Raw genomic sequence first — 27517 nt, forward strand, 5'->3', positions numbered from 1 at the left:
TTCCGACGTCTGGTTCCCAAATGGCCCTTCCGCCACCTCAGGTGTCTGTTTCCAGAGCGTCCCGCATACCGCGTCTGAGGTCTGTTTCCCGAGCGGCCCTCACGCCACCTCCGAAGACTACTCCCCGAGCGGCGGCCCTTCCATCTCCTCCAAAGTCTGGTTCCCTAGCAGCAGATCTTCCGCTGCTTCCGACGTCTGGTTCCCAAGTGGCCCTTCCGCCACCTCAGGTGTCTGTTTCCCGAGCGTCCCGCATACCGCGCCTGAGGTCTGTTTCCCAAGCGGCCCTTCCACCATCTCCAAAGCCTACTCCCCGAGCGGCGGCCGTTCGATCGCCTCCAAAGACTACTCCCCGAGCGGCGGCCCTTCCATCTCCTCCAAAGTCTGGTCCCCTAGCGGCGGACCTTCCGACGCGTCCAAATTCTGAGTCCCAAGCAGTCCATACAGCGCCACAGGTGTCTGTTTCCCAAGCCTCCCGTCTGCCACGCCTGGGGTCTGTTTCTCGAGCGACCCTTCCGCCACCTCCAAAGCATACTCCCCGTGCGGCGGCCCTTCAATCGCCTCCAAAGTCTGATCCCCAAGTGGCAGACCTTCCGCTGCCTTCGAAGTCTGGTTCCCAAGTGGCCCTTCCGCCACCTCAGGTGTCTGTTTCCCGAGCGGCCCTCACGCTACCTCCGAAGACTACTCCCCGAGCGGCGGCCCTTCCATCTCCTCCAAAGTCTGGTCCCCTAGCAGCAGATCTTCCGCTGCTTCCGACGTCTGGTTCCCAAGTGGCCCTTCCACCACCTCAGGTGTCTGTTTCCCGAGCGTCCCGCATACCGCGCCTGAGGTCTGTTTCCCGAGCGGCCCTCACGCCACCTCCGAAGACTACTCCCCGAGCGGCGGCCCTTCCATCTCCTCCAAAGTCTGGTTCCCTAGCAGCAGATCTTCCGCTGCTGCCGACGTCTGGTTCCCAAGTGGCCCTTCCGCCACCTCAGGTGTCTGTTTCCCGAGCGTCCCGCATACCGCGTCTGAGGTCTGTTTCCCGAGCGGCCCTCACGCCACCTCCGAAGACTACTCCCCGAGCGGCGGCCCTTCCATCTCCTCCAAAGTCTGGTTCCCTAGCAGCAGATCTTCCGCTGCTTCCGACGTCTGGTTCCCAAGTGGCCCTTCCGCCACCTCAGGTGTCTGTTTCCCGAGCGTCCTGCATACCGCGCCTGAGGTCTGTTTCCCGAGCGGCCCTCACGCCACCTCCGAAGACTACTCCCCGAGCGGCGGCCCTTCCATCTCCTCCAAAGTCTGGTTCCCTAGCAGCAGATCTTCCGCTGCATCCGACGTCTGGTTCCCAAGTGGCCCTTCCGCCACCTCAGGTGTCTGTTTCCAGAGCGTCCCGCATACCGCGTCTGAGGTCTGTTTCCCGAGCGGCCCTCACGCCACCTCCGAAGACTACTCCCCGAGCGGCGGCCCTTCCATCTCCTCAAAAGTCTGGTTCCCTAGCAGCAGATCTTCCGCTGCTTCCGACGTCTGGTTCCCAAGTGGCCCTTCCACCACCTCAGGTGTCTGTTTCCCGAGCGTCCCGCATACCGCGCCTGAGGTCTGTTTCCCGAGCGGCCCTCACGCCACCTCCGAAGACTACTCCCCGAGCGGCGGCCCTTCCATCTCTTCCAAAGTCTGGTCCCCTAGCAGCAGATCTTCCGCTGCTTCCGACGTCTGGTTCCCAAGTGGCCCTTCCGCCCCCTCAGGTGTCTGTTTCCCGAGCATCCCGCATACCGCGCCTGAGGTCTGTTTCCCGAGCGGCCCTCACGCCACCTCCGAAGACTACTCCCCGAGCGGCGGCCCTTCCATCTCCTCCAAAGTCTGGTTCCCTAGCAGCAGATCTTCCGCTGCTTCCGACGTCTGGTTCCCAAGTGGCCCTTCCGCCACCTCAGGTGTCTGTTTCCCGAGCGTCGCGCATACCGCGCCTGAGGTCTGTTTCCCGAGCGGCCCTTACGCCACCTCCGAAGACTACTCCCCGAGCGGCGGCCCTTCCATCTCCTCCAAAGTCTGGTCCCCTAGCAGCAGATCTTCCGCTGTTTCAGACGTCTGGTTCCCAAGTGGCCCTTCCGCCACCTCAGGTGTCTGTTTCCGGAGCGTCCCTCACGCCACCTCTGAAGACTACTCCCCGAGCGGCGGCCCTTCCATCTCCTCCAAAGTCTGGTTCCCTAGCAGCAGATCTTCCGCTGCTTCCGACGTCTGGTTCCCAAGTGGCCCTTCCGCCACCTCAGGTGTCTGTTTCCCGAGCGTCCCGCATACCGCGCCTGAGGTCTCTTTCCCGAGCAGCCCTCACGCCACCTCCGAAGACTACTCCCCGAGCGGCGGCCCTTCCATCTCCTCCAAAGTCTGGTCCCCTAGCAGCAGATCTTCCGCTGCTTCCGACGTCTGGTTCCCAAGTGGCCCTTCCGCCACCTCAGGTGTCTGTTTCCGGAGCGTCCCGCATACCGCGCCTGAGGTCTGTTTCCCGAGCGGCCCTCACGCCGCCTCCGAAGACTACTCCCCGAGCGGCGGCCCTTCCATCTCCTCCAAAGTCTGGTCCCCTAGCAGCAGATCTTCCGCTGCTTCCGACGTCTGGTTCCCAAGTGGCCCTTCCGCCACCTCAGGTGTCTGTTTCCCGAGCGTCCCGCATACCGCGCCTGAGGTCTGTTTCCCGAGCGGCCCTCACGCCACCTCCGAAGACTACTCCCTGAGCGGCGTCCCTTCAATCGCCTCCAAAGCGACTCGCCGGACTCTTTTCATTGCCTTGCATGTTGTCCAGTTGGACCTTTGCATGAACTGCTAATAAAGTACGCCAGTTTCGGCGAACTCTTATCTCTGCTTGGTGTCGTGTGCTTGGGGTCTTCCACAAACCTTAACAATGTGAACGTAAGGTGCGGAATCAAATAACAGTGTGAACATGAGGATAAATACCAGCGTGCTCAATGTGGCAAATATCCTCTGGACAGTCTTAAGAACACTATTTTACTCATTTCTCTTAAAAAAAAGAGGTACATAAACCAAGCTGGTTTTAACTGTACCATGTGTTATCTTTTATGTAGCATTTGTACATATCAAAATATTTGAATATCCAGCTTTGTAGCTTTTAGCATAAGTTATGGAATCTTGCTGCTAATTAACTTGGTAGAGCAATTAAAGTATCATTAAAAAAAATCTCTGACATTAATGCAGAAAATAAAAAAAATAGAAAAAGTGAGTGACACTGTAAACTGTACCTTGGCTGTACCTGTGCTAAGTTTGGCTCACCAACCGTGACTCTAAGGTGGGAAGATTTCTGATCCATTCACAAAAGCACGGCCTCCAACAAAGGAAGCCAGCTTGTTTTCTTTCCGTGCCTTTTCTATGGTGGCCCAACGTCTATTTCTCCTTTCCCTGTCTTCTGCAGACAAGTCCTCTGCCAGAATTGTTATTCTTCAGGAAGGTCGAATTTTTGGCAGAACGCCAAACAGTGTTGCGGTAGATCCGAGAGGTGACTTGCGGGATGATGCCTCTGGGTTGGGTGTTGTTCGGCTTCCTGGGACCAAGGCGATGCACCGTGTCAATGACGTCTGGTATTTTATCTTTGGCCTCCGGAAGAAGAGCTTGGCACACATGGATGACTTCTTTCGCACGTCCCGTTTCTCCTTTTCATTTAAGCCATAGAGTTATAGATTCCAGTGGCGCGAGTAGCTTTCCAAATGAGATATCCGTTTCTCAGGTGTGTCAGAGATTGCTTCATGTTTTATGATCTGTGACTCAGTGTCTTCCACTCCATCCTTCATGGTTTGATCTCAGCACACACAGAGTCAAACGATTCTTTAATACCTGCAATCTGCCTAGGGTTTTCCTTAACGGCTTCCTTCACTTCTGCAATCACACTGGAGTTGTCACTTACCATCTTTTCCAAGGTGTTGAATCTGTTGTTTATCAGCAAGGAGAGAAACGAGAGCTGGGAGAGAATGGATTGGCTTCCTTGTTTTCAGTTCTTCTCTGTTTAATGGCAGGAGACATAGACGGTGTACTGGGAAGAGATCGAAAATCTTCCATCATTGTGTCCATCATAATGTCATCCTCCAGTCAATGTCAGAAATCATGAGTGTGACAGAGACCAAGTCAGAGGTCTCAAATGAGCTCAACCGACTGGTGGCCATTGAGGCCGCTGAGATTAACTCTATCCTCTCTGAGATCGCTCAGAAGCAAGTGCTGGAGCCCTAAGGTATTTGTGGGTGGACGTGTTCACAAAACCCACACTCTCCACGGCACTGTTACCGCCATGGGCACCACCGTGAGAGGATGCCTAGAAAAGATGATGGGCTGCTGCGCAATATTCCAGTCTACAGCCATAGCCACCACTGACCCCTCAGCATAGGAGGAACCCCAAAGTGCTGAGGACGCTTCGATGATGTCTGACCTTGATGTCATCGATTCCGAGAGAGACCACCCATGCATGGAGCTAACGGATACCATGGTTGCTACCACTTTTGAGAAGACAGTGGCAGCCAGCTCATCATTTTGTTCCTCAAGCCATGGCAGCCATAGATCCAGGCGTGCAACACCTTGCTTGTCAGAACCTCAGACCTTGTTCTCACAAAGTGGTGGCCCAAGTCACTACACCACAAATGCGACACATAGGGCAATGTTTGCACAGTTTGTAGAAAAATACATTGGTTAAACATTGAGTTTTTCTTTCTTTTTCAGATGCACTAAAGGGATCTCTATGTGGTCTGTGCAATGGTGGGTTCTACAAAACAGATTCCAGGGGACATGGAAGCTGAGTCAGAGCCCATGCAGGCCTTACGCAGCCCCATCATTCCTTCAGTCATGTTTTGTCCAACCAGAGGCTGCATGTGACTCAACCACAACCAGCACCCTTGACAGCTTTCCTCCTACTAGGAGAGTCTCAGTCCTTAGCATTAATGCTTTGAACTCTGTAGACAAGGAGGAGGATATCAGTGAGGTAACTGAATGGCTGGTGGGGAATGTTCTGGAGCCAGAGGACGAGGGTGGACAACAAAAAAAATCTGAGACTCGCACCTCCAGCAGTGAGTTGAAAGCCATTGCAGAACAAATTTCAAATAAAATATTTGCCCTTGTTATGGGATACATTGATAACAATGCGTTCTAACTTTAACCATTCCCATGTGTTTGATCAATAACATTACTGGTTGCACCAGAGTCAACCACCATTTTCAGATTTACTCCCCCAACACAAAAGGGAAGTCTCTCAGTCATTTCCATTAATCACAAATGTAAAGTCATGTTTCCTTCTACACTGTTGACAATTTCTTTGTAGGCCTGCGATTTGTCAGGCACACTTTTGAGAAATGATCCTATTGTGTTTAGAAATCACGTCAGGACACAGCGCTGTCGCTCGACACAACCTCTGCGTTGCATTGTTTATTTAGACAGACACAGCGTCACAGGCAGACCCGATCAAACAACCCAGAGCCCGCAGGCATCACCAATCGATCCCAGCACAATAGAACAGCGCCAAATCAAATGCAGCACTGTCGATGTGTGCAGACATAACCCCCCCCCAGAACAGGTGCCCGACCAATTGGGGCATGTAGGGACGCCCGACCAAGCCGGGGGTAACACGGCGATTTGAACTAGCAATCCCCGCGTTGGTAGGCAACGGGATAGACCGCCACGCCACCCGGACGCCCTAGAATAAAACCTTTTAAAAGGGTCAAAGCTCTTTTTACCCTGTCGAAGACACTCGTGTGTGTGCTGGGGCAACCCCGACACCTTACTGAGCAGGACTGGAGACACAAAGTGGTTCAATATGAAATAAAGGACACTGAAGTGCGTTGCCACACGGGCTTTGGGTGCTGCCTACTATGTGCACGTGGCATGATGCTAAAACACAAATAAGTGTACCCTTCAACAATGCTTATGCTGTTTAAATAAAAATCTTAACTCTGTGAGGTGATCTGTCATTTGTTTCTAGTGAAATTTCCCTTTAGTATTTTAGTGTGATAATGACTTGTTTTTACTTTTTCCTCCCACACTGGCCTGTCCTGTTCTCTGAAGTCCACAGGTCCTGCTGAGGTTGGGGCATTGTCAAACCCATGTGCACTGCTGAAAGCTACATTTAACCTGCAGGACTCTCTGTGGGACTGATGTGTGTGAACCTGCAGGTCTCTGTAGGAATGAACTGTGTGAAACTGCAGGTCTCTCTGTGGGACTGATGTGTGTGAACCTGCAGGTCTCTCTGTGGGACTGATGTGTGTGACCCTGCAGGTCTCTGTAGGACTGATGTGTGTGAACCTGCAGGTCTCTCTGTAGGACTGATGTGTGTGAACCTGCAGGTCTCTGTGGGACTGATGTGTGTGAACCTGCAGGTCTCTCTGTGGGACTGATGTGTGTGAACCTACAGGTCTCTCTGTGGGACTGATGTGTGTGAACCTGCAGGTCTCTTGTGGGACTGAAGTGTGTGAACCTGCCGGTCTCTGTAGGACTGATGTGTGTGAACCTGCAGGTATCTGTGGGACTGAAGTGTGTGAACCTGCAGGTCTCTGTGGGACAGATGTGTTTGAAGCTGCAGGTCTCTGTAGGACTGAAGCGTGTGAACCTGCAGGTCTCTCTGGGACTGAAGTGTGTGAACCTGCAGGTCTCTCTGTGGGACTGATGTGTGTGAACCTGCAGGTCTCTCTGTGGGACTGATGTGTATGAACCTGCAGGTCTCTCTGAGGGACTGATGTGTGTGAACCTGCAGGTCTCCGTGGGACTGATGTCTCTGTGGGACTGATGTGTGTTAACCTGCAGGTCTCTGTGGGACTGATGTGTGTGAACGTGCAGGTCTCTGTAAGACTGATGTGTGTGAACATGCAGGTCTCTCTGTGGGACTGAAGTATGTGAACCCGCAGGTCTCTCTGTAGGACTGAAGTGTGTGACCCTGCAGGTCTCTGTAGGACTGATGTGTGTGACCCTGCAGGTCTCTGTAGGACTGATGAGTGTGAACCTGCAGGTCTCTCTGTGGGACTGATGTGTGTGAACCTGCAGGTCTCTCTGTGGGACTGAATTGTGTGAACCTGCAGGTCTCTCTGTGGGACTGAATTGTGTGAACCTGCAGGTCTCTCTGTGGGACTGATGTGTGTGAACCTGCAGGTCTCTGTGGGACTGATGTATGTGAACGTGCAGGTCTCTGTAGGACTGATGTGTGTGAACCTGCAGGTCTCTCTGTGGGACTGATGTGTGTGAACCTGCAGGTCTCTGTGGGACTGATGGGTGTGAACCTGCAGGTCTCTCTGTGAGACTGGTGTGTGTGAACCTGCAGGTCTCTCTGTAGGACTGATGTGTGTGAACCTGCAGGTCTCTGTGGGACTGATGTGTGTGAACGTGCAGGTCTCTGTAGGACTGATGTGTGTGAACCTGCAGGTCTCTCTGTGGGACTGATGTGTGTGAACCTGCAGGTCTCTGTGGGACTGATGTGTGTGAACCTGCAGGTCTCTGTGGGACTGATGTGTGTGAACCTGCAGGTCTCTCTGTGAGACTGGTGTGTGTGAACCTGCAGGTCTCTGTGGGACTGATGTGTGTGAACCTGCAGGTCTCTCTGTGGGACTGATGTGTGTGAACCTGCAGGTCTCTCTGTGGGACTGATGTGTTTGAACCTGCAGGTCTCTGTGGGACTGATGTATGTGAACGTGCAGGTCTCTGTAGGACTGATGGGTGTGAACCTGCAGGTCTCTCTGTGAGACTGGTGTGTGTGAACCTGCAGGTCTCTGTGGGACTGATGTGTGTGAACCTGCAGGTCTCTCTGTGAGACTGATGTGTGTGAACCTGCAGGTCTCTCTGTGGGACTGATGTGTGTGAACCTGCAGGTCTCTGTGGGACTGATGTGTGTGAAACTGTAGGTCTCTCTGTGGGACTGATGTGTGTGAACCCGCAGGTCTCTGTGGGACTGATGTGTGTGAACCTGTAGGTCTCTCTGTGGGACTGATGTGTGTGAACCCGCAGGTCTCTGTAGGACTGATGTGTGTGAACCTGCAGGTCTCTCTGTGGGACTGATGTGTGTGAACCCGCAGGTCTCTGTGGGACTGATGTGTGTGAACCTGTAGGTCTCTCTGTAGGACTGATGTGTGTGAACCTGCAGGTCTCTCTGTGGGATTGATGTGCGTGAACCTGCAGGTCTCTCTGTGGGACTGGTGTGTGTGAACCTGCAGGTCTCTGTGTGGGACTGATGTTTGTGAACCTGCAGGTCTCTCTGTGGGACTGATGTGTGTGACCCTGCAGGTCTCTCTGTAGGACTGAATTGTTTGAACCTGCAGGTCTCTCTGTAGGACTGAATTGTGTGAACCTGCAGGTCTCTCTGTGGGACTGATGTGTGTGAACCTGCAGGTCTCTCTGTGGGACTGATGTGTGTGAACCTGCAGGTCTCTCTGTAGGACTGAAGTGTGTGAACCTGCAGGTCTCTGTAGGACTGATGTGTGTGAGCATGCAGGTCTCTCTGTGGGACTGAAGTGTGTGAACCTGCATGTCTCTGTATGACTGATGTGTGTGAACCTGCAGGTCTCTGTAGGACTGATGTGTGTGAACGTGCAGGTCTCTCTCTGGGACTGATGAGTGTGAACCTGCAGGTCTCTGTGGGACTGATGTGTGTGAACCTGCAGGTCTCTCTGTGGGACTGATGTGTTTGAACCTGCAGGTCTCTGTGGGACTGATGTATGTGAACGTGCAGGTCTCTGTAGGACTGATGGGTGTGAACCTGCAGGTCTCTCTGTGAGACTGGTGTGTGTGAACCTGCAGGTCTCTGTGGGACTGATGTGTGTGAACCTGCAGGTCTCTCTGTGAGACTGATGTGTGTGAACCTGCAGGTCTCTCTGTGGGACTGATGTGTGTGAACCTGCAGGTCTCTGTGGGACTGATGTGTGTGAAACTGTAGGTCTCTCTGTGGGACTGATGTGTGTGAACCCGCAGGTCTCTGTGGGACTGATGTGTGTGAACCTGTAGGTCTCTCTGTGGGACTGATGTGTGTGAACCCGCAGGTCTCTGTAGGACTGATGTGTGTGAACCTGCAGGTCTCTCTGTGGGACTGATGTGTGTGAACCCGCAGGTCTCTCTGTGGGACTGATGTGTGTGAACCTGCAGGTCTCTCTGTGGGACTGATGTGTGTGAACCTGCAGGTCTCTCTGTAGGACTGAAGTGTGTGAACCTGCAGGTCTCTGTAGGACTGATGTGTGTGAGCATGCAGGTCTCTCTGTGGGACTGAAGTGTGTGAACCTGCATGTCTCTGTATGACTGATGTGTGTGAACCTGCAGGTCTCTGTAGGACTGATGTGTGTGAACGTGCAGGTCTCTCTCTGGGACTGATGTGTGTGAACCTGCAGGTCTCTGTGGGACTGATGTGTGTGAACCTGCAGGTCTCATTGTGGGACTGATTTGTGTGAACCTGCAGGTCTCATTGTGGGACTGATGTGTGTGAACCTGCAGGTCTCTGTAGGACTGATGTGTGTGAACCTGCAGGTCTCTGTGGGACTGATGTGTGTGAACCTGCAGGTCTCTCTGTAGGACTGAATTCTGTGAACCTGCAGGTCTCTCTGTGGGACTGATGTGTGTGAACCTGCAGGCCTCTCTGTGGGACTGATGTTTGTGACCCTGAAGGTCTCTGTAAGACTGATGTGTGTGAACCTGCAGGTCTCTTTGTGGGATTGATGTGTGTGAACCTGCAGGTCTCTGTGGGACTGATGAGTGTGAACCTGCAGGTCTCTCTGTGGGACTGATGTGTGTGAACCTGCAGGTCTCTGTGGGACTGATGTGTGTGAACCTGCAGGTCTCTGTGGGACTGATGTGTGTGAACCTGCAGGTCTCTGTGGGACAGATGTTTGTGACCCTGCAGGTCTTTCTGTAGTACTGAATTGTGTGAACCTGCAAGTCTCTCTGGGACTGAAGTGTGTGAACCTGTACGTCTCTCTGTGGGACTGATGTGTGTGACCCTGCAGGTCTCCCTGTGGGACTGATGTGTGTGAACCTGCAGGTCTCTCTGTGGGACTGAAGTATGTGAACCCCCAGGTCTCTCTGTAGGACTGAAGTGTGTGACCCTGCAGGGCTCTGTAGGACTGATGTGTGTGACCCTGCAGGTCTCTGTAGGACTGATGAGTGTGAACCTGCAGGTCTCTCTGTGGGACTGATGTGTGTGAACCTGCAGGTCTCTCTGTGGGACTGAATTGTGTGAACCTGCAGGTCTCTCTGTGGGACTGATGTGTGTGACCCTGCAGGTCTCTGTAGGACTGATGTGTGTGAACCTGCAGGTCTCTGTAGGACTGATGTGTGTGAACCTGCAGGTCTCTGTGGGACTGATGTGTGTGAACCTGCAGGTCTCTCTGTGGGACTGATGTGTGTGAACCTGCAGGTCTCTTGTGGGACTGAAGTGTGTGAACCTGCCGGTCTCTGTAGGACTGATGTGTGTGAACCTGCAGGTATCTGTGGGACTGAAGTGTGTGAACCTGCAGGTCTCTGTGGGACTGATGTGTTTGAAGCTGCAGGTCTCTGTAGGACTGAAGCGTGTGAACCTGCAGGTCTCTCTGGGACTGAAGTGTGTGAACCTGCAGGTCTCTCTGTGGGACTGATGTGTGTGAACCTGCAGGTCTCTCTGTGGGACTGATGTCTCTGAGGGACTGATGTGTGTGAACCTGCAGGTCTCCGTGGGACTGATGTCTCTGTGGGACTGATGTGTGTTAACCTGCAGGTCTCTGTGGGACTGATGTGTGTGAACGTGCAGGTCTCTGTAAGACTGATGTGTGTGAACATGCAGGTCTCTCTGTAGGACTGAAGTGTGTGACCCTGCAGGTCTCTGTAGGACTGATGTGTGTGACCCTGCAGGTCTCTGTAGGACTGATGAGTGTGAACCTGCAGGTCTCTCTGTGGGACTGATGTGTGTGAACCTGCAGATCTCTCTGTGGGACTGAATTGTGTGAACCTGCAGGTCTCTCTGTGGGACTGAATTGTGTGAACCTGCAGGTCTCTCTGTGGGACTGATGTGTGTGAACCTGCAGGTCTCTGTGGGACTGATGTATGTGAACGTGCAGGTCTCTGTAGGACTGATGTGTGTGAACCTGCAGGTCTCTCTGTGGGACTGATGTGTGTGAACCTGCAGGTCTCTGTGGGACTGATGGGTGTGAACCTGCAGGTCTCTGTGAGACTGGTTCGTGTGAACCTGCAGGTCTCTCTGTAGGACTGATGTGTGTGAACCTGCAGGTCTCTGTGGGACTGATGTGTGTGAACCTGCAGGTCTCTGTAGGACTGATGTGTGTGAACCTGCAGGTCTCTCTGTGGGACTGATGTGTGTGAACCTGCAGGTCTCTGTGGGACTGATGTGTGTGAACCTGCAGGTCTCTGTGGGACTGATGTGTGTGAACCTGCAGGTCTCTCTGTGAGACTGGTGTGTGTGAACCTGCAGGTCTCTGTGGGACTGATGTGTGTGAACCTGCAGGTCTCTCTGTGGGACTGATGTGTGTGAACCTGCAGGTCTCTCTGTGGGACTGATGTGTTTGAACCTGCAGGTCTCTGTGGGACTGATGTATGTGAACGTGCAGGTCTCTGTAGGACTGATGGGTGTGAACCTGCATGTCTCTCTGTGAGACTGGTGTGTGTGAACCTGCAGGTCTCTGTGGGACTGATGTGTGTGAACCTGCAGGTCTCTCTGGGAGACTGATGTGTGTGAACCTGCAGGTCTCTCTGTGGGACTGATGTGTGTGAACCTGCAGGTCTCTGTGGGACTGATGTGTGTGAAACTGTAGGTCTCTCTGTAGGACTGATGTGTGTGAACCTGCAGGTCTCTCTGTGGGACTGATGTGTGTGAACCCGCAGGTCTCTGTGGGACTGATGTGTGTGAACCTGTAGGTCTCTCTGTGGGACTGAAGTATGTGAACCCGCAGGTCTCTCTGTAGGACTGATGTGTGTGAACATGCAGGTCTCTCTGTGGGACTGAAGTATGTGAACCCGCAGGTCTCTGTAAGACTGTCTGTGAACCTGCAGGTCTCTGTAGGACTGATGTGTGCGACCCTGCAGGTCTCGGTGGGACAAATGTGTGAGAACCTGCAGGTCTCTGTAAGACTGATGTGTGTGAACATGCAGGTCTCTCTGTGGGACTGAAGTATGTGAACCCGCAGGTCTCTCTGTAGGACTGAAGTGTGTGACCCTGCAGGTCTATGTAGGACTGATGTGTGTGAACCCGCAGGTCTCTGTAGGACTGATGTGTGTGAACCTGCAGGTCTCTCTGTGGGACTGATGTGTGTGAACCCGCAGGTCTCTCTGTGGGACTGATGTGTGTGAACCTGCAGGTCTCTCTGTGGGACTGATGTGTGTGAACCTGCAGGTCTCTCTGTAGGACTGAAGTGTGTGAACCTGCAGGTCTCTGTAGGACTGATGTGTGTGAGCATGCAGGTCTCTCTGTGGGACTGAAGTGTGTGAACCTGCATGTCTCTGTATGACTGATGTGTGTGAACCTGCAGGTCTCTGTAGGACTGATGTGTGTGAACGTGCAGGTCTCTCTCTGGGACTGATGTGTGTGAACCTGCAGGTCTCTGTGGGACTGATGTGTGTGAACCTGCAGGTCTCATTGTGGGACTGATTTGTGTGAACCTGCAGGTCTCATTGTGGGACTGATGTGTGTGAACCTGCAGGTCTCTGTAGGACTGATGTGTGTGAACCTGCAGGTCTCTGTGGGACTGATGTGTGTGAACCTGCAGGTCTCTCTGTAGGACTGAATTCTGTGAACCTGCAGGTCTCTCTGTGGGACTGATGTGTGTGAACCTGCAGGCCTCTCTGTGGGACTGATGTTTGTGACCCTGAAGGTCTCTGTAAGACTGATGTGTGTGAACCTGCAGGTCTCTTTGTGGGATTGATGTGTGTGAACCTGCAGGTCTCTGTGGGACTGATGAGTGTGAACCTGCAGGTCTCTCTGTGGGACTGATGTGTGTGAACCTGCAGGTCTCTGTGGGACTGATGTGTGTGAACCTGCAGGTCTCTGTGGGACTGATGTGTGTGAACCTGCAGGTCTCTGTGGGACAGATGTTTGTGACCCTGCAGGTCTTTCTGTAGTACTGAATTGTGTGAACCTGCAAGTCTCTCTGGGACTGAAGTGTGTGAACCTGTAGGTCTCTCTGTGGGACTGATGTGTGTGACCCTGCAGGTCTCCCTGTGGGACTGATGTGTGTGAACCTGCAGGTCTCTCTGTGGGACTGAAGTATGTGAACCCCCAGGTCTCTCTGTAGGACTGAAGTGTGTGACCCTGCAGGGCTCTGTAGGACTGATGTGTGTGACCCTGCAGGTCTCTGTAGGACTGATGAGTGTGAACCTGCAGGTCTCTCTGTGGGACTGATGTGTGTGAACCTGCAGGTCTCTCTGTGGGACTGAATTGTGTGAACCTGCAGGTCTCTCTGTGGGACTGATGTGTGTGACCCTGCAGGTCTCTGTAGGACTGATGTGTGTGAACCTGCAGGTCTCTGTAGGACTGATGTGTGTGAACCTGCAGGTCTCTGTGGGACTGATGTGTGTGAACCTGCAGGTCTCTCTGTGGGACTGATGTGTGTGAACCTGCAGGTCTCTTGTGGGACTGAAGTGTGTGAACCTGCCGGTCTCTGTAGGACTGATGTGTGTGAACCTGCAGGTATCTGTGGGACTGAAGTGTGTGAACCTGCAGGTCTCTGTGGGACTGATGTGTTTGAAGCTGCAGGTCTCTGTAGGACTGAAGCGTGTGAACCTGCAGGTCTCTCTGGGACTGAAGTGTGTGAACCTGCAGGTCTCTCTGTGGGACTGATGTGTGTGAACCTGCAGGTCTCTCTGTGGGACTGATGTCTCTGAGGGACTGATGTGTGTGAACCTGCAGGTCTCCGTGGGACTGATGTCTCTGTGGGACTGATGTGTGTTAACCTGCAGGTCTCTGTGGGACTGATGTGTGTGAACGTGCAGGTCTCTGTAAGACTGATGTGTGTGAACATGCAGGTCTCTCTGTAGGACTGAAGTGTGTGACCCTGCAGGTCTCTGTAGGACTGATGTGTGTGACCCTGCAGGTCTCTGTAGGACTGATGAGTGTGAACCTGCAGGTCTCTCTGTGGGACTGATGTGTGTGAACCTGCAGATCTCTCTGTGGGACTGAATTGTGTGAACCTGCAGGTCTCTCTGTGGGACTGAATTGTGTGAACCTGCAGGTCTCTCTGTGGGACTGATGTGTGTGAACCTGCAGGTCTCTGTGGGACTGATGTATGTGAACGTGCAGGTCTCTGTAGGACTGATGTGTGTGAACCTGCAGGTCTCTCTGTGGGACTGATGTGTGTGAACCTGCAGGTCTCTGTGGGACTGATGGGTGTGAACCTGCAGGTCTCTGTGAGACTGGTTCGTGTGAACCTGCAGGTCTCTCTGTAGGACTGATGTGTGTGAACCTGCAGGTCTCTGTGGGACTGATGTGTGTGAACCTGCAGGTCTCTGTAGGACTGATGTGTGTGAACCTGCAGGTCTCTCTGTGGGACTGATGTGTGTGAACCTGCAGGTCTCTGTGGGACTGATGTGTGTGAACCTGCAGGTCTCTGTGGGACTGATGTGTGTGAACCTGCAGGTCTCTCTGTGAGACTGGTGTGTGTGAACCTGCAGGTCTCTGTGGGACTGATGTGTGTGAACCTGCAGGTCTCTCTGTGGGACTGATGTGTGTGAACCTGCAGGTCTCTCTGTGGGACTGATGTGTTTGAACCTGCAGGTCTCTGTGGGACTGATGTATGTGAACGTGCAGGTCTCTGTAGGACTGATGGGTGTGAACCTGCATGTCTCTCTGTGAGACTGGTGTGTGTGAACCTGCAGGTCTCTGTGGGACTGATGTGTGTGAACCTGCAGGTCTCTCTGGGAGACTGATGTGTGTGAACCTGCAGGTCTCTCTGTGGGACTGATGTGTGTGAACCTGCAGGTCTCTGTGGGACTGATGTGTGTGAAACTGTAGGTCTCTCTGTAGGACTGATGTGTGTGAACCTGCAGGTCTCTCTGTGGGACTGATGTGTGTGAACCCGCAGGTCTCTGTGGGACTGATGTGTGTGAACCTGTAGGTCTCTCTGTGGGACTGAAGTATGTGAACCCGCAGGTCTCTCTGTAGGACTGATGTGTGTGAACATGCAGGTCTCTCTGTGGGACTGAAGTATGTGAACCCGCAGGTCTCTGTAAGACTGTCTGTGAACCTGCAGGTCTCTGTAGGACTGATGTGTGCGACCCTGCAGGTCTCGGTGGGACAAATGTGTGAGAACCTGCAGGTCTCTGTAAGACTGATGTGTGTGAACATGCAGGTCTCTCTGTGGGACTGAAGTATGTGAACCCGCAGGTCTCTCTGTAGGACTGAAGTGTGTGACCCTGCAGGTCTATGTAGGACTGATGTGTGTGACCCTGCAGGTCTCTGTAGGACTGATGAGTGTGAACCTGCAGGTCTCTCTGTGGGACTGATGTGTGTGAACCTGCAGGTCTCTCTGTGGGACTGAATTGTGTGAACCTGCAGGTCTCTCTGTGGGACTGATGTGTGTGACCCTGCAGGTCTCTGTAGGACTGATGTGTGTGAACCTGCAGGTCTCTGTAGGACTGATGTGTCTGAACCTGCAGGTCTCTGTGGGACTGATGTGTGTGAACCTGCAGGTCTCTCTGTGGGACTGATGTGTGTGAACCTGCAGGTCTCTGTAGGACTGATGTGTGTGAACCTGCAGGTCTCTGTGGGACTGATGTGTGTGAACCTGCAGGTCTCTCTGTGGGACTGATGTGTGTGAACCTGCAGGTCTCTGTAGGACTGATGTGTGTGAACCTGCAGGTCTCTGTGGGACTGATGTGTGTGAACCTGCAGGTCTCTGTGGGACTGATGTGTGTGAACCTACAGGTCTCTCTGTGGGACTGATGTGTGTGAACCTGCAGGTCTCTTGTGGGACTGAAGTGTGTGAACCTGCCGGTCTCTGTAGGACTGATGTGTGTGAACCTGCAGGTATCTGTGGGACTGAAGTGTGTGAACCTGCAGGTCTCTGTGGGACTGATGTGTTTGAAGCTGCAGGTCTCTGTAGGACTGAAGCGTGTGAACCTGCAGGTCTCTCTGGGACTGAAGTGTGTGAACCTGCAGGTCTCTCTGTGGGACTGATGTGTGTGAACCTGCAGGTCTCTCTGTGGGACTGATGTCTCTGAGGGACTGATGTGTGTGAACCTGCAGGTCTCCGTGGGACTGATGTCTCTGTGGGACTGATGTCTCTGTGGGACTGATGTGTGTGAACCTGCAGGTCTCCGTGGGACTGATGTCTCCGTGGGACTGATGTCTCTCTGGGACTGATGTGTGTTAACCTGCAGGTCTCTGTGGGACTGATGTGTGTGAACGTGCAGGTCTCTCTGTAAGACTGATGTGTGTGAACATGCAGGTCTCTCTGTGGGACTGAAGTGTGTGAACCCGCAGGTCTCTCTGTAGGACTGAAGTGTGTGACCCTGCAGGTCTCTGTAGGACTGATGTGTGTGACCCTGCAGGTCTCTGTAGGACTGACGAGTGTGAACCTGCAGGTCTCTCTGTGGGACTGATGTGTGTGAACCTGCAGATCTCTCTGTGGGACTGAATTGTGTGAACCTGCAGGTCTCTCTGTGGGACTGAATTGTGTGAACCTGCAGGTCTCTCTGTGGGACTGATGTGTGTGAACCTGCAGGTCTCTGTGGGACTGATGTATGTGAACGTGCAGGTCTCTGTAGGACTGATGTGTGTGAACCTGCAGGTCTCTCTGTGGGACTGATGTGTGTGAACCTGCAGGTCTCTGTGGGACTGATGGGTGTGAACCTGCAGGTCTCTGTGAGACTGGTGTGTGTGAACCTGCAGGTCTCTCTGTAGGACTGATGTGTGTGAACCTGCAGGTCTCTGTGGGACTGATGTGTGTGAACGTGCAGGTCTCTGTAGGACTGATGTGTGTGAACCTGCAGGTCTCTCTGTGGGACTGATGTGTGTGAACCTGCAGGTCTCTGTGGGACTGATGTGTGTGAACCTGCAGGTCTCTGTGGGACTGATGTGTGTGAACCTGCAGGTCTCTCTGTGAGACTGGTGTGTGTGAACCTGCAGGTCTCTGTGGGACTGATGTGTGTGAACCTGCAGGTCTCTCTCTGGGACTGATGTGTGTGAACCTGCAGGTCTCTCTGTGGGACTGATGTGTTTGAACCTGCAGGTCTCTGTGGGACTGATGTATGTGAACGTGCAGGTCTCTGTAGGACTGATGGGTGTGAACCTGCATGTCTCTCTGTGAGACTGGTGTGTGTGAACCTGCAGGCCTCTCTGTGGGACTGATGTTTGTGACCCTGAAGGTCTCTGTAAGACTGATGTGTGTGAACCTGCAGGTCTCTCTGTGGGACTGATGTGTGTGAACCTGCAGGTCTCATTGTGGGACTGATTTGTGTGAACCTGCAGGTCTCATTGTGGGACTGATGTGTGTGAACCTGCAGGTCTCTGTAGGACTGATGTGTGTGAACCTGCAGGTCTCTGTGGGACTGATGTGTGTGAACCTGCAGGTCTCTCTGTAGGACTGAATTCTGTGAACCTGCAGGTCTCTCTGTGGGACTGATGTGTGTGAACCTGCAGGCCTCTCTGTGGGACTGATGTTTGTGACCCTGAAGGTCTCTGTAAGACTGATGTGTGTGAACCTGCAGGTCTCTTTGTGGGATTGATGTGTGTGAACCTGCAGGTCTCTGTGGGACTGATGAGTGTGAACCTGCAGGTCTCTCTGTGGGACTGATGTGTGTGAACCTGCAGGTCTCTGTGGGACTGATGTGTGTGAACCTGCAGGTCTCTGTGGGACTGATGTGTGTGAACCTGCAGGTCTCTGTGGGACAGATGTTTGTGACCCTGCAGGTCTTTCTGTAGTACTGAATTGTGTGAACCTGCAAGTCTCTCTGGGACTGAAGTGTGTGAACCTGTAGGTCTCTCTGTGGGACTGATGTGTGTGACCCTGCAGGTCTCCCTGTGGGACTGATGTGTGTGAACCTGCAGGTCTCTCTGTGGGACTGAAGTATGTGAACCCCCAGGTCTCTCTGTAGGACTGAAGTGTGTGACCCTGCAGGGCTCTGTAGGACTGATGTGTGTGACCCTGCAGGTCTCTGTAGGACTGATGAGTGTGAACCTGCAGGTCTCTCTGTGGGACTGATGTGTGTGAACCTGCAGGTCTCTCTGTGGGACTGAATTGTGTGAACCTGCAGGTCTCTCTGTGGGACTGATGTGTGTGACCCTGCAGGTCTCTGTAGGACTGATGTGTGTGAACCTGCAGGTCTCTGTAGGACTGATGTGTGTGAACCTGCAGGTCTCTGTGGGACTGATGTGTGTGAACCTGCAGGTCTCTCTGTGGGACTGATGTGTGTGAACCTGCAGGTCTCTTGTGGGACTGAAGTGTGTGAACCTGCCGGTCTCTGTAGGACTGATGTGTGTGAACCTGCAGGTATCTGTGGGACTGAAGTGTGTGAACCTGCAGGTCTCTGTGGGACTGATGTGTTTGAAGCTGCAGGTCTCTGTAGGACTGAAGCGTGTGAACCTGCAGGTCTCTCTGGGACTGAAGTGTGTGAACCTGCAGGTCTCTCTGTGGGACTGATGTGTGTGAACCTGCAGGTCTCTCTGTGGGACTGATGTCTCTGAGGGACTGATGTGTGTGAACCTGCAGGTCTCCGTGGGACTGATGTCTCTGTGGGACTGATGTGTGTTAACCTGCAGGTCTCTGTGGGACTGATGTGTGTGAACGTGCAGGTCTCTGTAAGACTGATGTGTGTGAACATGCAGGTCTCTCTGTAGGACTGAAGTGTGTGACCCTGCAGGTCTCTGTAGGACTGATGTGTGTGACCCTGCAGGTCTCTGTAGGACTGATGAGTGTGAACCTGCAGGTCTCTCTGTGGGACTGATGTGTGTGAACCTGCAGATCTCTCTGTGGGACTGAATTGTGTGAACCTGCAGGTCTCTCTGTGGGACTGAATTGTGTGAACCTGCAGGTCTCTCTGTGGGACTGATGTGTGTGAACCTGCAGGTCTCTGTGGGACTGATGTATGTGAACGTGCAGGTCTCTGTAGGACTGATGTGTGTGAACCTGCAGGTCTCTCTGTGGGACTGATGTGTGTGAACCTGCAGGTCTCTGTGGGACTGATGGGTGTGAACCTGCAGGTCTCTGTGAGACTGGTTCGTGTGAACCTGCAGGTCTCTCTGTAGGACTGATGTGTGTGAACCTGCAGGTCTCTGTGGGACTGATGTGTGTGAACCTGCAGGTCTCTGTAGGACTGATGTGTGTGAACCTGCAGGTCTCTCTGTGGGACTGATGTGTGTGAACCTGCAGGTCTCTGTGGGACTGATGTGTGTGAACCTGCAGGTCTCTGTGGGACTGATGTGTGTGAACCTGCAGGTCTCTCTGTGAGACTGGTGTGTGTGAACCTGCAGGTCTCTGTGGGACTGATGTGTGTGAACCTGCAGGTCTCTCTGTGGGACTGATGTGTGTGAACCTGCAGGTCTCTCTGTGGGACTGATGTGTTTGAACCTGCAGGTCTCTGTGGGACTGATGTATGTGAACGTGCAGGTCTCTGTAGGACTGATGGGTGTGAACCTGCATGTCTCTCTGTGAGACTGGTGTGTGTGAACCTGCAGGTCTCTGTGGGACTGATGTGTGTGAACCTGCAGGTCTCTCTGGGAGACTGATGTGTGTGAACCTGCAGGTCTCTCTGTGGGACTGATGTGTGTGAACCTGCAGGTCTCTGTGGGACTGATGTGTGTGAAACTGTAGGTCTCTCTGTAGGACTGATGTGTGTGAACCTGCAGGTCTCTCTGTGGGACTGATGTGTGTGAACCCGCAGGTCTCTGTGGGACTGATGTGTGTGAACCTGTAGGTCTCTCTGTGGGACTGAAGTATGTGAACCCGCAGGTCTCTCTGTAGGACTGATGTGTGTGAACATGCAGGTCTCTCTGTGGGACTGAAGTATGTGAACCCGCAGGTCTCTGTAAGACTGTCTGTGAACCTGCAGGTCTCTGTAGGACTGATGTGTGCGACCCTGCAGGTCTCGGTGGGACAAATGTGTGAGAACCTGCAGGTCTCTGTAAGACTGATGTGTGTGAACATGCAGGTCTCTCTGTGGGACTGAAGTATGTGAACCCGCAGGTCTCTCTGTAGGACTGAAGTGTGTGACCCTGCAGGTCTATGTAGGACTGATGTGTGTGACCCTGCAGGTCTCTGTAGGACTGATGAGTGTGAACCTGCAGGTCTCTCTGTGGGACTGATGTGTGTGAACCTGCAGGTCTCTCTGTGGGACTGAATTGTGTGAACCTGCAGGTCTCTCTGTGGGACTGATGTGTGTGACCCTGCAGGTCTCTGTAGGACTGATGTGTGTGAACCTGCAGGTCTCTGTAGGACTGATGTGTCTGAACCTGCAGGTCTCTGTGGGACTGATGTGTGTGAACCTGCAGGTCTCTCTGTGGGACTGATGTGTGTGAACCTGCAGGTCTCTGTAGGACTGATGTGTGTGAACCTGCAGGTCTCTGTGGGACTGATGTGTGTGAACCTGCAGGTCTCTCTGTGGGACTGATGTGTGTGAACCTGCAGGTCTCTGTAGGACTGATGTGTGTGAACCTGCAGGTCTCTGTGGGACTGATGTGTGTGAACCTGCAGGTCTCTGTGGGACTGATGTGTGTGAACCTACAGGTCTCTCTGTGGGACTGATGTGTGTGAACCTGCAGGTCTCTTGTGGGACTGAAGTGTGTGAACCTGCCGGTCTCTGTAGGACTGATGTGTGTGAACCTGCAGGTATCTGTGGGACTGAAGTGTGTGAACCTGCAGGTCTCTGTGGGACTGATGTGTTTGAAGCTGCAGGTCTCTGTAGGACTGAAGCGTGTGAACCTGCAGGTCTCTCTGGGACTGAAGTGTGTGAACCTGCAGGTCTCTCTGTGGGACTGATGTGTGTGAACCTGCAGGTCTCTCTGTGGGACTGATGTCTCTGAGGGACTGATGTGTGTGAACCTGCAGGTCTCCGTGGGACTGATGTCTCTGTGGGACTGATGTCTCTGTGGGACTGATGTGTGTGAACCTGCAGGTCTCCGTGGGACTGATGTCTCCGTGGGACTGATGTCTCTCTGGGACTGATGTGTGTTAACCTGCAGGTCTCTGTGGGACTGATGTGTGTGAACGTGCAGGTCTCTCTGTAAGACTGATGTGTGTGAACATGCAGGTCTCTCTGTGGGACTGAAGTGTGTGAACCCGCAGGTCTCTCTGTAGGACTGAAGTGTGTGACCCTGCAGGTCTCTGTAGGACTGATGTGTGTGACCCTGCAGGTCTCTGTAGGACTGACGAGTGTGAACCTGCAGGTCTCTCTGTGGGACTGATGTGTGTGAACCTGCAGATCTCTCTGTGGGACTGAATTGTGTGAACCTGCAGGTCTCTCTGTGGGACTGAATTGTGTGAACCTGCAGGTCTCTCTGTGGGACTGATGTGTGTGAACCTGCAGGTCTCTGTGGGACTGATGTATGTGAACGTGCAGGTCTCTGTAGGACTGATGTGTGTGAACCTGCAGGTCTCTCTGTGGGACTGATGTGTGTGAACCTGCAGGTCTCTGTGGGACTGATGGGTGTGAACCTGCAGGTCTCTGTGAGACTGGTGTGTGTGAACCTGCAGGTCTCTCTGTAGGACTGATGTGTGTGAACCTGCAGGTCTCTGTGGGACTGATGTGTGTGAACGTGCAGGTCTCTGTAGGACTGATGTGTGTGAACCTGCAGGTCTCTCTGTGGGACTGATGTGTGTGAACCTGCAGGTCTCTGTGGGACTGATGTGTGTGAACCTGCAGGTCTCTGTGGGACTGATGTGTGTGAACCTGCAGGTCTCTCTGTGAGACTGGTGTGTGTGAACCTGCAGGTCTCTGTGGGACTGATGTGTGTGAACCTGCAGGTCTCTCTCTGGGACTGATGTGTGTGAACCTGCAGGTCTCTCTGTGGGACTGATGTGTTTGAACCTGCAGGTCTCTGTGGGACTGATGTATGTGAACGTGCAGGTCTCTGTAGGACTGATGGGTGTGAACCTGCATGTCTCTCTGTGAGACTGGTGTGTGTGAACCTGCAGGTCTCTGTGGGACTGATGTGTGTGAACCTGCAGGTCTCTCTGGGAGACTGATGTGTGTGAACCTGCAGGTCTCTCTGTGGGACTGATGTGTGTGAACCTGCAGGTCTCTGTGGGACTGATGTGTGTGAAACTGTAGGTCTCTCTGTAGGACTGATGTGTGTGAACCTGCAGGTCTCTCTGTGGGACTGATGTGTGTGAACCTGCAGGTCTCTGTGGGACTGATGTGTGTGAACCTGTAGGTCTCTCTGTAGGACTGATGTGTGTGAACCTGCAGGTCTCTCTGTGGGATTGATGTGCGTGAACCTGCAGGTCTCTCTGTGGGACTGGTGTGTGTGAACCTGCAGGTCTCTGTGTGGGACTGATGTTTGTGAACCTGCAGGTCTCTCTGTGGGACTGATGTGTGTGACCCTGCAGGTCTCTCTGTAGGACTGAATTGTGTGAACCTGCAGGTCTCTCTGTGGGACTGATGTGTGTGAACCTGCAGGTCTCTCTGTGGGACTGATGTGTGTGAACCTGCAGGTCTCTCTGTAGGACTGAAGTGTGTGAACCTGCAGGTCTCTGTAGGACTGATGTGTGTGAACCTGCAGGTCTCTCTGTGGGACTGATGTGTGTGAACCTGCAGGTCTCTGTAGGACTGATGTGTGTGAACGTGCAGGTCTCTCTCTGGGACTGATGTGTGTGAACCTGCAGGTCTCTGTGGGACTGATGTGTGTGAACCTGCAGGTCTCATTGTGGGACTGATTTGTGTGAACCTGCAGGTCTCATTGTGGGACTGATGTGTGTGAACCTGCAGGTCTCTGTAGGACTGATGTGTGTGAACCTGCAGGTCTCTGTGGGACTGATGTGTGTGAACCTGCAGGTCTCATTGTGGGACTGAATTGTTTGAACCTGCAGGTCTCTCTGTAGGACTGAATTGTGTGAACCTGCAGGTCTCTCTGTGGGACTGATGTGTGTGAACCTGCAGGCCTCTCTGTGGGACTGATGTTTGTGACCCTGAAGGTCTCTGTAAGACTGATGTGTGTGAACCTGCAGGTCTCTTTGTGGGATTGATGTGTGTGAACCTGCAGGTCTCTGTGGGACTGATGAGTGTGAACCTGCAGGTCTCTCTGTGGGACTGATGTGTGTGAACCTGCAGGTCTCTGTGGGACTGATGTGTGTGAACCTGCAGGTCTCTGTGGGACTGATGTGTGTGAACCTGCAGGTCTCTGTGGGACAGATGTTTGTGACCCTGCAGGTCTTTCTGTAGTACTGAATTGTGTGAACCTGCAAGTCTCTCTGGGACTGAAGTGTGTGAACCTGCAGGTCTCTCTGTGGGACTGATGTGTGTGACCCTGCAGGTCTCCCTGTGGGACTGATGTGTGTGAACCTGCAGGTCTCTCTGTGGGACTGATGTGTGTGACCCTGCAGGTCTCTCTGTAGGACTGAATTGTGTGAACCTGCAGGTCTCTCTGGGACTGCAGTGTGTGAACCTGCAGGTCTCTGTGGGACTGAAGTGTGTGAACCTGCAGGTCTCTCTGGGACTGAAGTGTGTGAACCTGCAGGTCTCTCTGTGGGACTGAAGTATGTGAACCCGCAGGTCTCTCTGTAGGACTGATGTGTGTGAACATGCAGGTCTCTCTGTGGGACTGAAGTATGTGAACCCGCAGGTATCTGTAAGACTGTGTGTGAACCTGCAGGTCTCTGTAGGACTGATGTGTGTGACCCTGCAGGTCTCGGTGGGACAAATGTGTGAGAACCTGCAGGTCTCTGTAAGACTGATGTGTGTGAACATGCAGGTCTCTCTGTGGGACTGAAGTATGTGAACCCGCAGGTCTCTCTGTAGGACTGAAGTGTGTGACCCTGCAGGTCTCTGTAGGACTGATGTGTGTGACCCTGCAGGTCTCTGTAGGACTGATGAGTGTGAACCTGCAGGTCTCTCTGTGGGACTGATGTGTGTGAACCTGCAGGTCTCTCTGTGGGACTGAATTGTGTGAACCTGCAGGTCTCTCTGTGGGACTGAATTGTGTGAACCTGCAGGTCTCTCTGTGGGACTGATGTGTGTGACCCTGCAGGTCTCTGTAGGACTGATGTGTGTGAACTTGCAGGTCTCTGTAGGACTGATGTGTGTGAACCTGCAGGTCTCTCTGTGGGACTGATGTGTGTGAACCTGCAGGTCTCTGTAGGACTGGTGTGTGTGAACCTGAAGGTCTCTGTGTGGGACTGATGTGTGTGAACCTGCAGGTCTCTGTGGGACTGATGTGTGTGACCCTGCAGGTCTCTGTAGGACTGGTGTGTGTGAACCTGAAGGTCTCTGTGTGGGACTGATGTGTGTGAACCTGCAGGTCTCTGTGGGACTGATGTGTGTGAACCTGCAGGTCTCTGTGGGACTGATGTGTGTGAACTTGCAGGTCTCTGTAGGACTGATGTGTGTGAACCTGCAGGTCTCTCTGTGGGACTGATGTGTGTGAACCTGCAGGTCTCTGTAGGACTGGTGTGTGTGAACCTGAAGGTCTCTGTGTGGGACTGATGTGTGTGAACCTGCAGGTCTCTGTGGGACTGATGTGTGTGACCCTGCAGGTCTCTGTAGGACTGATGTGTGTGAACCTGCAGGTCTCTGTGGGACTGAAGTGTGTGAACCTGCAGGTCTCTCTGTAGGACTGATGTGTGTGAACCTGCAGGTCTCTGTGGGACTGATGTGTTCGACCCTGCAGGTCTCTGTAGGACTGATGTGTGTGAACCTGCAGGTCTCTCTGTGGGACTGATGTGTGTGAACCTGCAGGTCTCTCTGTGGGACTGATGTGTGTGAACCTGCAGGTCTCTCTTTTGGGACTGATGTGTGTGAACCTGCAGGTCTCTCTGTAGGACAGATGTGTGTGAACCTGCAGGGCTCTTTGGGGCTGATGTGTGTGAACCCACAGGTCTCTCTGTGGGACTGATGTGTGTGAACCTACAGGTCTCTTGTGGGACTGATGTGTGTGAACCTGCAGGTCTCTTGTGGGACTGAAGTGTGTGAACCTGCAGGTCTCTGTAGGACTGATGTGTGTGAACCTGCAGGTCTCTGTGGGACTGAAGTGTGTGAACCTGCAGGTCTCTGTGGGACTGATGTGTTTGAAGCTGCAGGTCTCTGTAGGACTGAAGTGTGTGAACCTCCAGTCCCTGTAGGACTAAAGCGTGTGAACCTGCAGGTCTCTCTCTGGGACTGAAGTGTGTGAACCTGCAGGTCTCTGTGGGACTGAAGTGTGTGAACCTGCAGGTCTCTCTGTGGGACTGATGTGTGTGAACCTGCAGGTCTCTCTGTGAGACTGATGTGTGTGAACCTGCAGGTCTCTCTGTGGGACTGATGTGTGTGAACCTGTAGGTCTCTCTGTGAGACTGGTGTGTGTGAACCTGCAGGTCTCTCTGTGAGACTGATGTGTGTGAACCTGCAGGTCTCTCTGTAGGACTGATGTGTGTGAACCTGCAGGTGTCTGTGGGACGGATGTGTTTGAACCTGCAGGTCTCTGTAGGACTGATATGTGTGAACTTGCAGGTCTCTGTAGGACTGATGTGTGTGAACCTGCAGGTCTCTCTGTGGGACTGATGTGTGTGAACCTGCAGGTCTCTCTCTGGGACTGGTGTGTGTGAACCTGAAGGTCTCTGTGTGGGACTGATGTGTGTGAACCTGCAGGTCTCTGTGGGACTGATGTGTGTGACCCTGCAGGTCTTTGTAGCACTGATGTGTGTGAACCTGCAGGTCTCTGTGTGACTGAAGTGTCTGAACCTGCAGGTCTCTCTGTAGGACTGATGTGTGTGAACCTGCAGGTTTCTGTGGGACTGATGTGTGTGACCCTGCAGGTCTCTGTAGGACTGATGTGTGTGAACCTGCAGGTCTCTGTGGGACTGAAGTGTGTGAACCTGCAGGTCTCTGTAGGACTGAAGTGTGTGAACCTGCAGGTCTCTCTGTGGGACTGATGTGTGTGAACCTGCAGGTCTCTCTGTGGGACTGATGTGTGTGACCCTGCAGGTCTCTCTGTAGGACTGAATTGTGTGAACCTGCAGGTCTTTCTGTAGGACTGAAGTGTGTGAACCTACAGGTCTCGGTGGGACTGAAGTGTGTGAACCTGCAGGTCTCGGTGGGACTGATGTGTTTGAACCTGCAGGTCTCTGTAGGATATAAGTGTGTGAACCTGCAGGTCTCTCTGTGGGACTGAATTGTGTGAACCTGCAGGTCTCGGTGGGACAGATGTGTGAGAACCTGCAGGTCTCTCTGTAGGACTGACGTGTGTGAACCTGCAGGTCTCTGTAGGACTGAAGTGTGTGAACCTGCAGGTCTCTCTGTGGGACTGATGTGTGTGAACCTGCAGGTCTCTCTGTGGGACTGATATGTGTGAACCTGCAGGTCTCTCTGTGGGACTGATGTGTGTGAACCTGCAGGTCTCTCTGTGGGACTGATGTGTGTGACCTTGCAGGTCCCTGTAAGACTGATATGTGTGAACCTGCAGGTCTCTGTAGGACTGATGTATGTGAACCTGCAGGTCTCACTGTGGGACAGATGTTTGTGAACCTGTAGGTCTCTGTGGGACTGAAGTGTCTGAACCTGCAGGTCTCTCTGTAGGACTGAATTGTGTGAACCTGCAGGTCTCTCTGTGGGACTGATGTGTGTGAACCTGCAGGTCTCTGTGGGACTGATGTGTGTGAACCTGCAGGTCTCTCTGTGGGACTGATGTGTGTGACCCTGCAGGTCTCTCTGTAGGACTGAATTGTTTGAACCTGCAGGTCTCTCTGTAGGACTGAATTGTGTGAACCTGCAGGTCTCTCTGTAGGACTGAAGTGCGTGAACCTGCAGGTCTCTGTGGGACTGATGTGTGTGAACCTGCAGGTCTCTTTGTGGGACTGATGTGTGTGAACCTGCAGGTCTCTCTGTAGGACTGAAGTGTGTGAACCTGAAGGTCTGTTTAGGACTGATGTGTGTGAACCTGCAGGTCTCTGTAGGACTGATGTGTGTGAACCTGCAGGTCTCTCTGTGGGACTGATGTGTGTGAACCTGCATGTCTCTGTAGGACTGATGTGTGTGAACCTGCAGGTCTCTGTAGGACTCGTGTGTGAACCTGCAGGTCTCTCTGTGGGACTGATGTGTGTGAACCTGCAGGTCTCTGTGGGACTGATGTGTGTGAACCTGCAGGTCTCATTGTGGGACTGATGTGTGTGAACCTGCAGGACTCATTGTGGGACTTATTTGTGTGAACATGCAGGTCTCTCTGTGGGACTGATGTGTGTGAACCTGCAGGTCTCTCTGTGGGACTGATGTTTGTGACCCTGAAGGTCTCTGTAAGACTGATGTGTGTGAACCTGCAGGTCTCTTTGTGGGTTTGATGTGTGTGAACCTGCAGGTCTCTGTGGGACTGATGAGTGTGAACCTGCAGGTCTCTGTGGGACTGATGAGTGTGAACCTGCAGGTCTCTGTGGGACTGATGAGTGTGAACCTGCAGGTCTCTGTGGGACTGATGTGTGTGAACCTGCAGGTCTCT

Source organism: Lampris incognitus, unplaced genomic scaffold (assembly GCF_029633865.1).
Source record: "Lampris incognitus isolate fLamInc1 unplaced genomic scaffold, fLamInc1.hap2 H_3, whole genome shotgun sequence".
NCBI lineage: Eukaryota > Metazoa > Chordata > Actinopteri > Lampriformes > Lampridae > Lampris > Lampris incognitus.